This window comes from Artibeus jamaicensis, unplaced genomic scaffold (assembly GCF_021234435.1).
Source record: "Artibeus jamaicensis isolate MK-2021 breed Jamaican fruit bat unplaced genomic scaffold, CSHL_Jam_final contig_415, whole genome shotgun sequence".
Lineage (NCBI taxonomy): Eukaryota > Metazoa > Chordata > Mammalia > Chiroptera > Phyllostomidae > Artibeus > Artibeus jamaicensis.
Genome location: NW_026521823.1, coordinates 7028470 through 7040774, shown reverse-complemented (window position 1 = coordinate 7040774; position 12305 = coordinate 7028470).

Here is a 12305-nt window from a genome sequence, read left to right as displayed (position 1 = left end):
GGGAATGCTGGCCCTGATAGAAATGCATTTGCTTTACCCAGCAGTTCAGGAATATCAGCTAAAATGTCATGCTAAATGAAGGAAAGGAAATGAAAAAAACTGTCGAGTTTAGCTTTATATAAATACTGCAAACACTTATGTATGCATTGGATTTTCTGATACCTAATTTAAACTACTATTGATCAGAATTCTTTAAAAATAACATTTGGTACCTTGAAAGTGGTCCAGAAAGTCTTTATGAAATGATATGTTATCATCTCTTCCAGGTATGAACAGGGATTAGCTGAAAACCTGGCTGGAAGTTAATGCATGGGTGAATCAGGTTATAAAATTGATACCATCAGCAAAAGTCTTGAAAAATTCAGTCCACTTCAACAAAAACTTATTTAGCACCTACTAAGTGTCAGATACTGTGTTAGAGTAGCAACCATTAGGAAAATAAGACCATTTCATTGACCTAATGAAAGTTAGAGATTGGTAGCAAAAACATCTGAATTTAAAAACAATGAGAAAGGTGCTATGAAAGAGATATTTCTACAGAGATACTTCTGCCAGAGAAGTTCAGGTGTGGTGCCTGTATCTGTTGTGGGGTATGATGAGTACTTCTCCTGCACTGGAGGTCAAGATAAGCTTTCTGTAGGTGATAGCCAAGTTGATTTCAAGGATGAATGGAAATTAACTAGGGATATAGGTCTTAAAGTTATCTTAAAAGGATCATTTGCATGTTCTACCATCCAAAGTTTTAAAAAGCTATCTGATATATATGATTCTATCTTATTTTTTAGAACCTTTAACTTAAATTCCTTTAGAAACAGTTTGACAGTTCAGAGAATAGGATTCACTCATTCAACAAAATACTTCATTAAATTTAGCTTAGTTTAATATGAGGGTAACCATTTAATTTATTGATACGCAATTAGTGAGCATCTACTACATGCCAGACACTGCTCTATACTCTGGGATTGGAGCTGGGAATTAGAGACTTTACCTGCCTTCCTCAGTCTTATATCACCCTACATAGGCTTAAAATCTATAAACGGTGGCTATAAAAGCTTGTAAAACCTTTTCCCATGCATATGTTAATTTTTATAACCGTTCTTTGAGAGGGTCAGATGTCTGACCCCCCCCCCCCTTTGAGGCAGACTGTCTCACTTGCCCATCTGTGGAGCATTAAATGTGTGCTACAGAACCCAAGGACCTCCTCTTCTGTAGTTGGATCTCAACTTGATCCTGAACTTTGATTTTTAAACTTTAAACTGAATCTGGTTTATAGCCCCTGGATCAAATTTAACATATTGAATTCAATAAATATCTGTGGTTACCATGGGCTAAGATCCCTATCTCAGGGAGCTTACAATATAGTAAGGGGGGAGAGTCATATAAACTCAACTAAATGTATAATTACACACTGTGATAAAGCTGTGAAGAAAAGATGCAATGTGCCATGAGGAGGTATAGTGGGGAGGGGAACAGGTCAAAAGAGGGTAGGTTAGTGAAGGGGATTCCCTGGCAAGAATTTATTCATGTGGCTGCTTAGGAAGAGTGACTTAGAGTCAACTAAGAGAAGTTGTGTGTGTGTGTGTGTGTGTGTGTGAGAGAGAGAGAGAGAGAGATGTTTCAGGGAGAGGAAAGACAGCAAAAGCAGGCAGGTAGGTGTAATCTCTTTTGAGCAATCAAAGAAAAAGTGTGCAAGGTGAAGCTGGAGAAGTAAGGCCAGGTAAGATCCTAAGAGCCCTGGAAAATACTGAAGAATTTTAAGTAGGGGTGATACAATCATATTTTAAATATGTTGATTACAGTGTAGAGAACCAATTGGAAAGAGTCGAGACAGATGTAGGGAAACCAATGGGATTAAGTATGGCAGTGTAGGGGAAAGTTGACAGCAGCTTGTTCTGGGAGGTAGTTGTGAGAATGAAGAGAAATATATGAATTTCAGAGATGTTCAGGCAAAATTTCAGGGCTCATAGATAAATTAGATATGGAGATTTAAATATGACCCACACATTAATTTTTTGTTTTATTTTTAAGTTACATTTTATTGATTATACTACTACTATTGTCCCAATTTTTCCCACTATGCCCCTCTCCACCCAGCACCCCTCACGCCCTCAGGCCATCCCTATGCCTTTGTTCATGTCCCTGGGCCATGCGTATACATTCTTTGGCTTCTTCATTGCCTATACTGTATTTTACATCCTCATGGCTATTCTGTAACTACCAATTTGTGCTTTTTACTCCTTTCACCTTTCCCTTATTCCCCCAGCACCCCTTCCCATCTGGCTATCCTCAAACTGTTATTTGTATTTATGATTCTGTTTCTGTTCTGCTTGTCTGCTTAGTTTGTTTTTTAGATTCAGTTGTTGATAGATATGTATTTACTGGCATTTTATTGTTCATAGTTTTAATCTTTTTCTTAAATAAATCTCTTCAACATTTCATGTAATAATGGTTTGGGAATGATAAATTCCTTTAATTTTTCTTGTCTGGAAAGCTCTTTATCTACTCATCAATTCTAAGTGATAGTTTTTCTAGCTAGGGCAATCTTGGCTGTAGATCTTTGCTTTTCATCATTTTGAATATTCCTTGCCAAGGCCTTCTAGCCTGCATACCCTGCAAAGTTTCTTTTGAGAAATCAACTGACAGTCTTATGGGAACTCCCTTGTAGCTAACTATCTGCCTTTCTCTTGCTGATTTCAGGATTCTCTTTTTATCTTAAACATTTTGGCATTTTGATTATGGTGTTTCTTGATGTGGGCCTCTTTGCATCCATCTTGTTTGGTACTCTCTGTCCTTCCTGACCTTGCATGTCTATTTCCTTCACCAAATTAGGAAAGTTTTCTTTCATTATTTTTTCAAATAGATTTTTAATTTCTTACTCTTTCTCTTCACCTTCTGACACCTCTATGATGCAAATATTGTTATGCTTGAAGTTGTTGCTGTGGCTTCTTATATTGCCCTCATTTCTTTTTTTTGAATTCTTTTTTCTTTTTGTTACTCTGATTGGTTGTTTTTTGTTTCCTTATGTTTCAAATCAGTGATTTGATTCTTAGCTTTATCCACTTTACTGTTGATTCCTTGTAAATTGTCCTTTATTCCACTTAGTGTATAATTAATTTCTGACTGGATCTTTTTTTTATGCTATTGAAGTCCTCACTAAGTTTTTTTAACACACTTATACCCAGTGTTTTGAACTCGGCATTTGAAAGATTGCCTATTTCATTTTGTTTAGTTCCTTTTCTGGAGTTTTGTTCTCTTTCTTTATTTGGACCATGTTCCTTTGTCTCCTCATTTTGGCAGCCTCTCTGTGTTTGTTTCTATGTATTGGGTAGAGCTGCCATGACTCCCTGTCTTGGTAGCATGGCCTAATGTAGTAGGTGTCCTGTGGGGTCCAGTGGCACAACCACCCATATCACCCAAGCTTGTACTCAAGGTGTACCCTTTGCGTGGTCTGAGTACACCCACTACTTTTAGTTGAGAATGGATTGCTGTTGGGAGGTCAATGGGAGGGATTTACCTAGGCCAGTCACCTTCAAGGACTGTCTGTGACCACTGACCACCAACCTCCACTCTCCATGAAGGACCAGTTATGTGGGGGGCCTACCCCACAGAATAGGGCTTATTTCAGCAGGGCTCTGGTGCCTGCTTGCATTCTGTCTGGGCCACATGGCATAAGCTGTGAAGCGATCTGCAGCTGTCTGCTACTTGTGTTGGGCTTGGAGGTTCCCTAGCAAGGCCAGGTTGTGAATTAAGACACACTGCTGCTAGCTCCAGGCCTTGGGCCACTTAACAAGGTACTGGGGCTCACTGAGGCCAGTTGCTGCTTGCTTGAGAGGAAGATCAGAAGCATGTGTCAAGACAAGTCATTCATATAGAAAAACCACTGTTAACCGCTTCGGTGGGCCCATAAATTGGGTAAGGTGGAGTCTCAGGGAATCACCAGGGTGGGCAAACAGTGTGAGCCAGGTTGATGGAGCTCTGTGACTCTGTTGGGGGGAGGGCTCAGAAGAGGAGCCATGGCCTTTGTCAGTAGTTCTGTCTTGGAGAAAGCTGTCCCCCAGCTCTTGCTCTGAAGCTAGACACTTCAGTTCCTTCCCATATAACACTCGTGTCTTTTAAGCTGCTGTACTGGTGCTGAAGCTCAGAGGAGGGAGTCTAGGTAAGTCCATGTGTGAGCCCTTTAAGAGGAACTACCTGGAACTCTAAACATTCTTCCACCGACTCAATCTCCACTGGTTTTGACAGCCAGAAGCCACAGAGACTTGTTTTCCCAGCACTGGAACCCTTGGCGGGGGACCTGATGTGGGGCTAGGACCTCACATTCCTGAGATATCCCTCCTGATTTTTATCCACCATGTGTGGGTGTGGGACCAACCTGTTTCATGTCTCTGTGTTCCTGCTCCTACCAGCCTGAATGAATGTGATCTTCTTTCATTCTGTGGTTGTAGGACGTTCAATTCCATTTCTGCCAGTTCCGAGAGAAACTTGTTCTACAATTAGGTTGTAATTCTGATGTGGCTGTGAGAGGAGTTAAGCTGTGTTGACCTAGGCCGGTCTTGGAGTGCTTTCCAACCCATACGTTTCTGGATTGTACAAGTGACATTCACTGAAAGAAACAACACTACAAGGAAACCAGGTTTGGAATGGGAGATTCTGAGTTCATTTGGGAGCATGATGAGCATAGGAAGTTTCGATACTACAGAGGTTTTAAGTAAGAAGTTGGGTTTCTAGGACTAGAGGCCAGAGCATAGAACAGGAACAAGTATATACAATGAAGGTCATCAATACATATATAGTCATTTAATCTACAGCCATAGAAAAGACTGCTTGGGGAGGGAGAGAAGGGCTTGCCGACGATGCCACCAGTAGCCACATACTAATAGCCAAGTGAAGGAATATGGATTAGAAAGGAAGATTAAGAAGAAATAAATAAGATAAAATACAATAAAGTGAAACAGGAGAATGTGGATTCTGTAACTCAGGCTAGGGAAAGAGAATTTCTAGAGTGAGGGAATGACTAATGATATTGAACATTCTTATGAGATCAGTTAGGATGACAAATGAAAATGCCAGTTGAATCAGGCTCAGGGTAGGTTGACCGTAATGAGAACCAAGGGGTTCTTCAGTAGAGTAATAGGCTGGGAGCCAGTCGGAAAGGTTAGAGAGGCTGATGGCAACAGAAGACCAATGAGGTCAGACCTCTCTACTGAGAAACCCGGCTTTGAAGGAGAGGTGAGAGATAGATGTTAACCTGAGGGCATGGCCTATGGATGGCTTTTCAAATTGTGAAAGAGGCTTGGAAAGTTTAATAATAAAGAGGACCCAGTTGAGAGAGAAGAGATGAAGATATAAGAAAAAAAGGGATAATCAACAGGTTATAGTAGAAGAAAAATAAATGTATGTAGAAAAGCAGGGGCCATAAAATTCAATGTGTGAGTAGATGGATTTACCTAAAATTGAAGAAAGGATCATCTGGTAGTAATAGGAGGGAAATGTTGACCAAACTCAACATTCACAACAGGGGATATATGCAAGCAACAAGTAAAGAAAAGAGGTTGGGGGGAAGTGAAGTTACATTTGCTTACTTGACCTGGGCCAGACCTCGACTGGAAGCATTTTGGGAGGCTGGACTTGTGCACATGGCCCGGAGGTCTAAAGTCCTGCCATCTTCAGTTCTCCCACCCCACCAATAAAACAAACAGCAAACTTGAATCTCACATTTTTCCTCATATCTGCAGACCACACGTAAGGAGAGGGCTATAAGAGTACATGTGTCTTCAGTGCCTTGGATAAGCTGACCCCAAACCCAAATGGGGCCAAAGTCTTGGCTCAGCTGGTGGAAGAAGAGCATAAGCTTTTTTATCCCAAGGTGGCCTCATTTTTCAGGGATGGTATTCAGGGTGTGGAGCCCTGATCAGCAGTCTGGAGAGGTCTTAGTCTTTTATATCTGGGACACATACCCAGACCTTTCTCCTGTAAAGGAAGTATACTTCCTTTGATACTTGATCAGGGCACATGCCTGGGGTGCGAGTTCAGTCCCCATTTGGGATGGGTACCAATTGATGTTTCCTCTAACAATGATGTTTCTCTCCATCCTTTTTCCCTTCCCTTCCTTACTATCTAAAGAAAAATAGAATAAAAAATGTCTTTCATTTACCTTGCTGGTCCAGATGCTGCTACTATTTCTTCCTTTTTTTCATAGCCAAACTCCCCCAAACACTGTACCAGCTTCCTTTTTTTGTCAACAACTTTATCAACTCCTTATTTTTTGCCTTCTCCCCAGATAATAGTCTCAGAACTCACCAGAATTTTCAGTTGGTGAATTGAATTTTTTCCTTAGTGCACATTACCCTTGATGAAAGAACTGCACCCCACTCATCTGGCTTCTGTGGCAGTTTATCTTCCTGGTTCTGTTTCTGTCTAAACACTGTGCTACTCAGACACTGAAATAGAGAACAGGGGGACAGCGACCAGAGGGGAGAGGGGAGGGAATTTAAGGGGAAATAGAGGGGGATTTAGAGGAACTAGTATAAAGGACACAGGGACAACAACTAAGAAGGGTGGAAATGGGAGGGAGGTGGAAAGCACGGGGTGGGGTGGGCTGGGATGGGAGTAATAGACAGAAAACTGTACTTGAAAAATAATTAAATAAAAAATTCATTTAAAAAATATACTGTACTACTCAATCATATCAACTTGTTCCTTGCTCTCCCATTCTACTTCTGTGGATATTTATTAAAGCTCTTCAGTCAGCCTCTCTTTCTTTCCCTCTTGTTTCTTCTTGGAAGACCCTTCATAATTCTAAATATCACCTCCATGCAGATAGATTCAGAATTTATTCCTCTAGTTCTGACATTTCTTCCAAGCTCTGTTCTCATATCTCCAGTTAAATTATGCAGAGATCCTACTGGGCGCTCTGCCACTGTATCAAACTTAATAGGTCTAATGCTGAATTAATCATCTTATGGACTTAGTTTCTTTTCTGGTAAAATGACTAGAAGATCATCTAGATGACAGCAGAGGTTCCCAAACCTGACTTATCATCAGAATCACTGTGATGTAGAGTACTGGATTAGGTATTCTGAAAAGTGCTGTAGGTGATTCCAGTGATCAGCCAAGTTGGAAGCACTGTTCTAGGGAGAGGATCATCAAAATTGATCTTACTTCCTAGGATGCCATAAATTTGTTCTGTACGCTCTCTTCCCTCAAATTAGTACTGATATTTAATAGCAATATAAAACTGCGAGACATGTTTTATTCCTTTGAGCCTGAGCTCTCTCATCTATGGAGTGAATATCAGTATCTATGGCAGGTTATTGTCATGATGAGTAAGTGACATTAGATGTATAAAATATGCAGTTTAGTGACTTGTACACATCAGGAAATTTCAAATTTGCTTGCCTCCACCACTATCCTTTCCAGTCCATTCTCCACACCCCTAATTGATTTCCTGTTTCACTTTTATTTTGTAGATCTATCTCAGGAACTCAGTGATTTCTCATTAACTTCAGAAATGATACAAAGACCCCTGCTCCAAAGGCAAACATGCTCTCCAAGAACATTTTGTGGTGTTTAACTACCTTTAATTTCTGATTTACATCCAAGTATTTCAAAATTTAGAAACAGATTGCTTTTCTAAAAGTATTAATGAGTATTAGTAATTCTGAAATTTGGATAACTTCTCCACCCCACTGAATGATACTAAAAGTGAATTATTATCTTGCAATTCTGGTCCACAAAAACACAATTGACCTTTTGAGGCAGAAAACCATATTCTTGTAATAAAATATTTAAAATAGTGGAAATAGCAGAAAGTAATTCTGCTACACAAGTATATTAAATGCTTTAGCTACATGGAGTTCTCTAGTCCAGGAGCTTCTGGGAAGAGGCTCCTGAGTTATTCAGCCAGATCTACCTTGGCTCTGAAACACATCCTACTAAGCTATAAATGATTGATTTCAGATCAGCCTTTGAGCTGATAGCAGGAACGAAGACAGCATGAAAATTCTGGATGCCCAGATTGAATCAGAGGCAGTAGCAAAAACAACTTAAGTGTCTTACTAGCATGGCTTCATTCTGTTGGCCTCCTCCAACCCATGTGCGTCATTCACTTTTTATATTGTCTGGTGCGTTGGCACTTGACTTTCTGAAGTTCCCCGCAATGATTAGAGTTGAAGAGTACTGTTGTTAACTATTTATGGTACTAAGGCGTTTCTCACAACTTCCCAAACCTAAGCTACTTTCGAGACAGGCACCAAGACCCTAATAAGGAAGGGATGCTGGGGGCTATTTCTAATATTACTGTTCTAAATCTACTTCCCTTTTTTAAGTTGCCTATTGTTCTGGGTTCTGGCTCATCCCTGATTTACATAAAAACACTTTTATTGATGGGCATTTTCCCCCCATTTAAAAATTATCAACAATGATATAAATAATATAATGTACCAATGTGCATTTCTTTAAAATTGATTCCTAAAAATAGAGAAGGGAGGCTCGCTTTGGGCATGAATGTCTTACTGTAGGGGACAATGCTCATGTCCCCAGAGTCACCTTTAGAGAAAAGAGGCAGGTGGTAGAGTGGGGAACAAAGCTGAGAATGTTCTTTTTTTTTTTTTTTTAGTATTTACTATCCACTTCTGCAAAAGCTTTAGATTTTTAAAGTATAAATTTATTGTAACTTAAATTTTCTAATTAAAAATGATCAGTATGGAAAGGACCCCATATAGGCAGGAATTGGCAGGAAAAAGAGAAACACAGTGACACTTGGGAGCCTTGTTTAGAATGGCCTTACCCAGAGCCAACAGAAAAGTTTATTCCTCTTTCAGCAAGAATGTATGTGTGCACACACAGACAATATGTTAAAGACTAATTTTGCTTATAAAAGGCATGTTTACCTCCAAATTTGCTATTGTAAGAAGTGATTAATGGGGCCTTCTAGTTTTCATGCTACTGCCTGAGTCTCCTTCTTGGTTACTCTTTCCCCTCAGCTATACCTCTCCTTCTCTTTCATCTTCCCTCAAGCCCTCCACCTAGCACACTTGTAGACCTGGCATTGAGACTTGAAATGTTTCTCTGGATTTTTATTTCAGGGCTTATGTAGTGTGTTTTGAAATAAGGAAGTATAATGCCCCCAGTTGTGTTTCTCTTTCTGAGAATAGATTAGGCTATTTGTGTTGTGTGTGTGGTTTTATATGAATATAGAACTGTTTTTTGTATTTCTGTAAAAGTGCCATTGGGATTTAGGATAGTACAGGTATGGCAACAATATGAAGTCTTCCAATTCACCAGGATGAATGATCTTTTTATTTATTTGTCTTTTTAGAAATCTTTCATCAATGTCTTATAGGTTTCAATACAAAATTCTGTCACCTCTGATGCAGCCTCTATGGAAAACAGTATGGAAGTTCCTCAAAAAATAAGAAGTAGAATTATCATATGACCTAGCAGTTTACTGCTGAGTACTTATCCAAAAGAGTTGAAATCATGATCTTAAAGATATATCAGCACTTCCATGTTTATTGTAGCACTATTCAAAATAGCCAAGATATGCAAACAGCCTAAATGTCCTTTGGCAGATGAATGGATAAAGAAAATGTGGTATATTTTAGCCTTATGAAAGGAAATTCTGAAGAATGTATCAACACAGATAAACCATGGGAACATTATGTTAAGTGAAATAGGAAGCCAGTAACAGAAAGACAAGCACTCATGTTTCCACTTATATGAGGTATGTAATATAGTCAGACTCTTTGAATCAGTTAATGGGAGGGTGGTTGCTGGGGGCTGGGGAGATGGGGAAGTAGGGGATTTCTAATCAGTGGGCATATAGTTTTAGTTAAGCAAAATGAATAAGCTCTGTAGATCTGCCCTACAATATTGCACTTATCGTTGACAATAATGTGCTGTACAATTAAAATTTGTTAAGAGACAAAACTCATGTAAAGTGTTCTTACCACAATAAAATAAAATTAAAAAGTAAATAAAGCTGCTATAAAGTAAAGAAATGTAAATGAATAGAGAAAGCTGGCTCAGTCACCTGGCCTGCCATTTATGAATTATGCTGGCCTGAGCAATGAACTTACTTTTCTAGAGTCCCAGCTTCCCTGCCTGTAAAGTTACAATGCAGGAATCCCCATGACACGGGATTATTGAAGGAACCAGGAGAGGAACTCTATGGGGCTATTTTTCTATTATCCAAAGCTCCCACTATAGCTCCTGATGCATGTTTGGTACTGGAGATATATATGTATATATTTATTTAAAGATTTTTTTTAAAGAGAGGGGAAAGGAGGGAGAAAGAGTGGGAGAGAAACATCAATGCGTGGTTGCCTCTGGAGCACCCCCTACTGGGCACCTGGCCCATAACCCAGGCATGTGCCTTGACTGGGAATCAAACCAACAACCCTTTGGTTCTCAGGTTGGAACTCAATCCACTGAACCACACCAGCCAGGGCCGGTACTAGGAATGTATTTTGGTGATTTTTTTGTTAGTATGTCCATTAGTCAATACCACATTTCCTTCTCTTTTGGTATAACATATGCTATTCAAGAAGGAGACAAAGGAAGCAGAAGGAGAATTATTGATTATTTCTCCTAATTCCCTTAAATCTGCTTTTACCTTTGCCTTTGTTTAGGGCTCTCCTTTACTTTTAACCTGCAGGTGAGGCATATAAACACTGTTTACAAGGTAATTGTGTTTCTACATGCCCTTACAATGACTTCTCTCCACCAGAATGCTATCACAATGTCTACAGTGGCTTGTCCAAAAGAAGATGGACCATCAGTGGAGAAGCACATGTTCATTAACTTGCCCAGGAAAAATTTATAGTTGTCAAGGTATTCTTCTATAAGGAGGGCTGTTTGTCTGATTTAATTTATCTTTTATAAATGTAAAACTCTTCCGCCTACACTAAAAACTTCTTAATTTTTTTCAGATAGATGTATACATGTTCTTTTTTAAAAAGGAGAAATGAGAATAAAGTTTAAGAAGTTACAAAACTAACACCTGGAGATTCTTTTAATTAATGGAAATTGTTTCACTATATGAGTATAGCATAACCCTTCTTACTAAAGCCCTATTGATTGATATTTAAGTTGTTTACAAGTTTTACAATAACAATAATAATGCAGTGATATATATTTGTTTATATAATGTATTGCCCATATGTTCAAATATTTTCTCTTAATAAATTCTTACAAGTACAATTTCTCAATGAAAGTATGCATTTCTAAAATACTTTTAATACATATTTCTAACATGTCTTAAATAAAGGCAGGTACCAGATCACAAAAGACTTTGTAAGCCATTGAAAGGCTTTTTAGATTTAATGTAAGAACAAGGGTTATTCGTTTAATGATTTAAAGCAGGAATGTGACATGGTCAGACTTGATTTTTAGAGAGCTGCATTGGTCAGGGTTCAGTAGCAGACAGCTGAAGAATCTCCAGCCAGTTTCATCAGAAAGGGATTTATTACAAGGTGTTAAGCAACTTAGAGACTTGGACGGTCTGAAGAAACTGGCTGTAGTCTGAGCTTCCAGAAACAATAATTGCACAAGTCACATTGTCATGTTGGCTGGCCAAAGAACTGCTGTCTTTGTGGTCACCACCTCCTACTCAAGAACCATACTGCTCTGGTCACACTCAGGAAAACTCCTGAATGAGGAGGCACTGCTGCTCCCAGGGCTTGGGCTTGGCAACCAGGAAGTTAGGAGCCAGGTGGACATCAGAGTAATTTTTCTCAAATCTGGCTGGTCACCATCATTACTTGGAATGCTTTACAAGATACAGCTGCTTGGCTTGCACTTCCAGAGACTGTACTTAATTGACCTCAAGCAAGGCTGAGTCAAAGTATAAAACATAAAACAAAGGAAAACTCTGCAGCCAAAGTGAAGAGCCATTGCATAAGAATCTCCATGAAAGATGCCACAGGATAACCAATTTTCTCTCCTGCCAGTGCTTTCAGAAGTGCTGTGTTATTGACCCTTCATCATATTCACTACAGTTCTATAACCTGGAAGATAATTCTGCTGGGAAATTATGAATGGAAAACCCAGCTTGAAGGTAGATTGGGAAATGTTGTTAAACATGTCAACCCCTGTTCATATTGGCAGGAGGCACTGAAGTGGTTTTAAGGGAGCTACATTAATTCAGAGTGAAAATAATGAAGGGTGTGATATCAAAGGACATTGTGTTTGCTATGAGGAGACCAGTGGGGAAGGAGTAGAGGCCTTTGTTATTAGTTCAGGTCTGACTTAGAATACTGATAGTAGAAAAAGGGTGGAGGACCCTATCTAGAGAATTTGAGAGA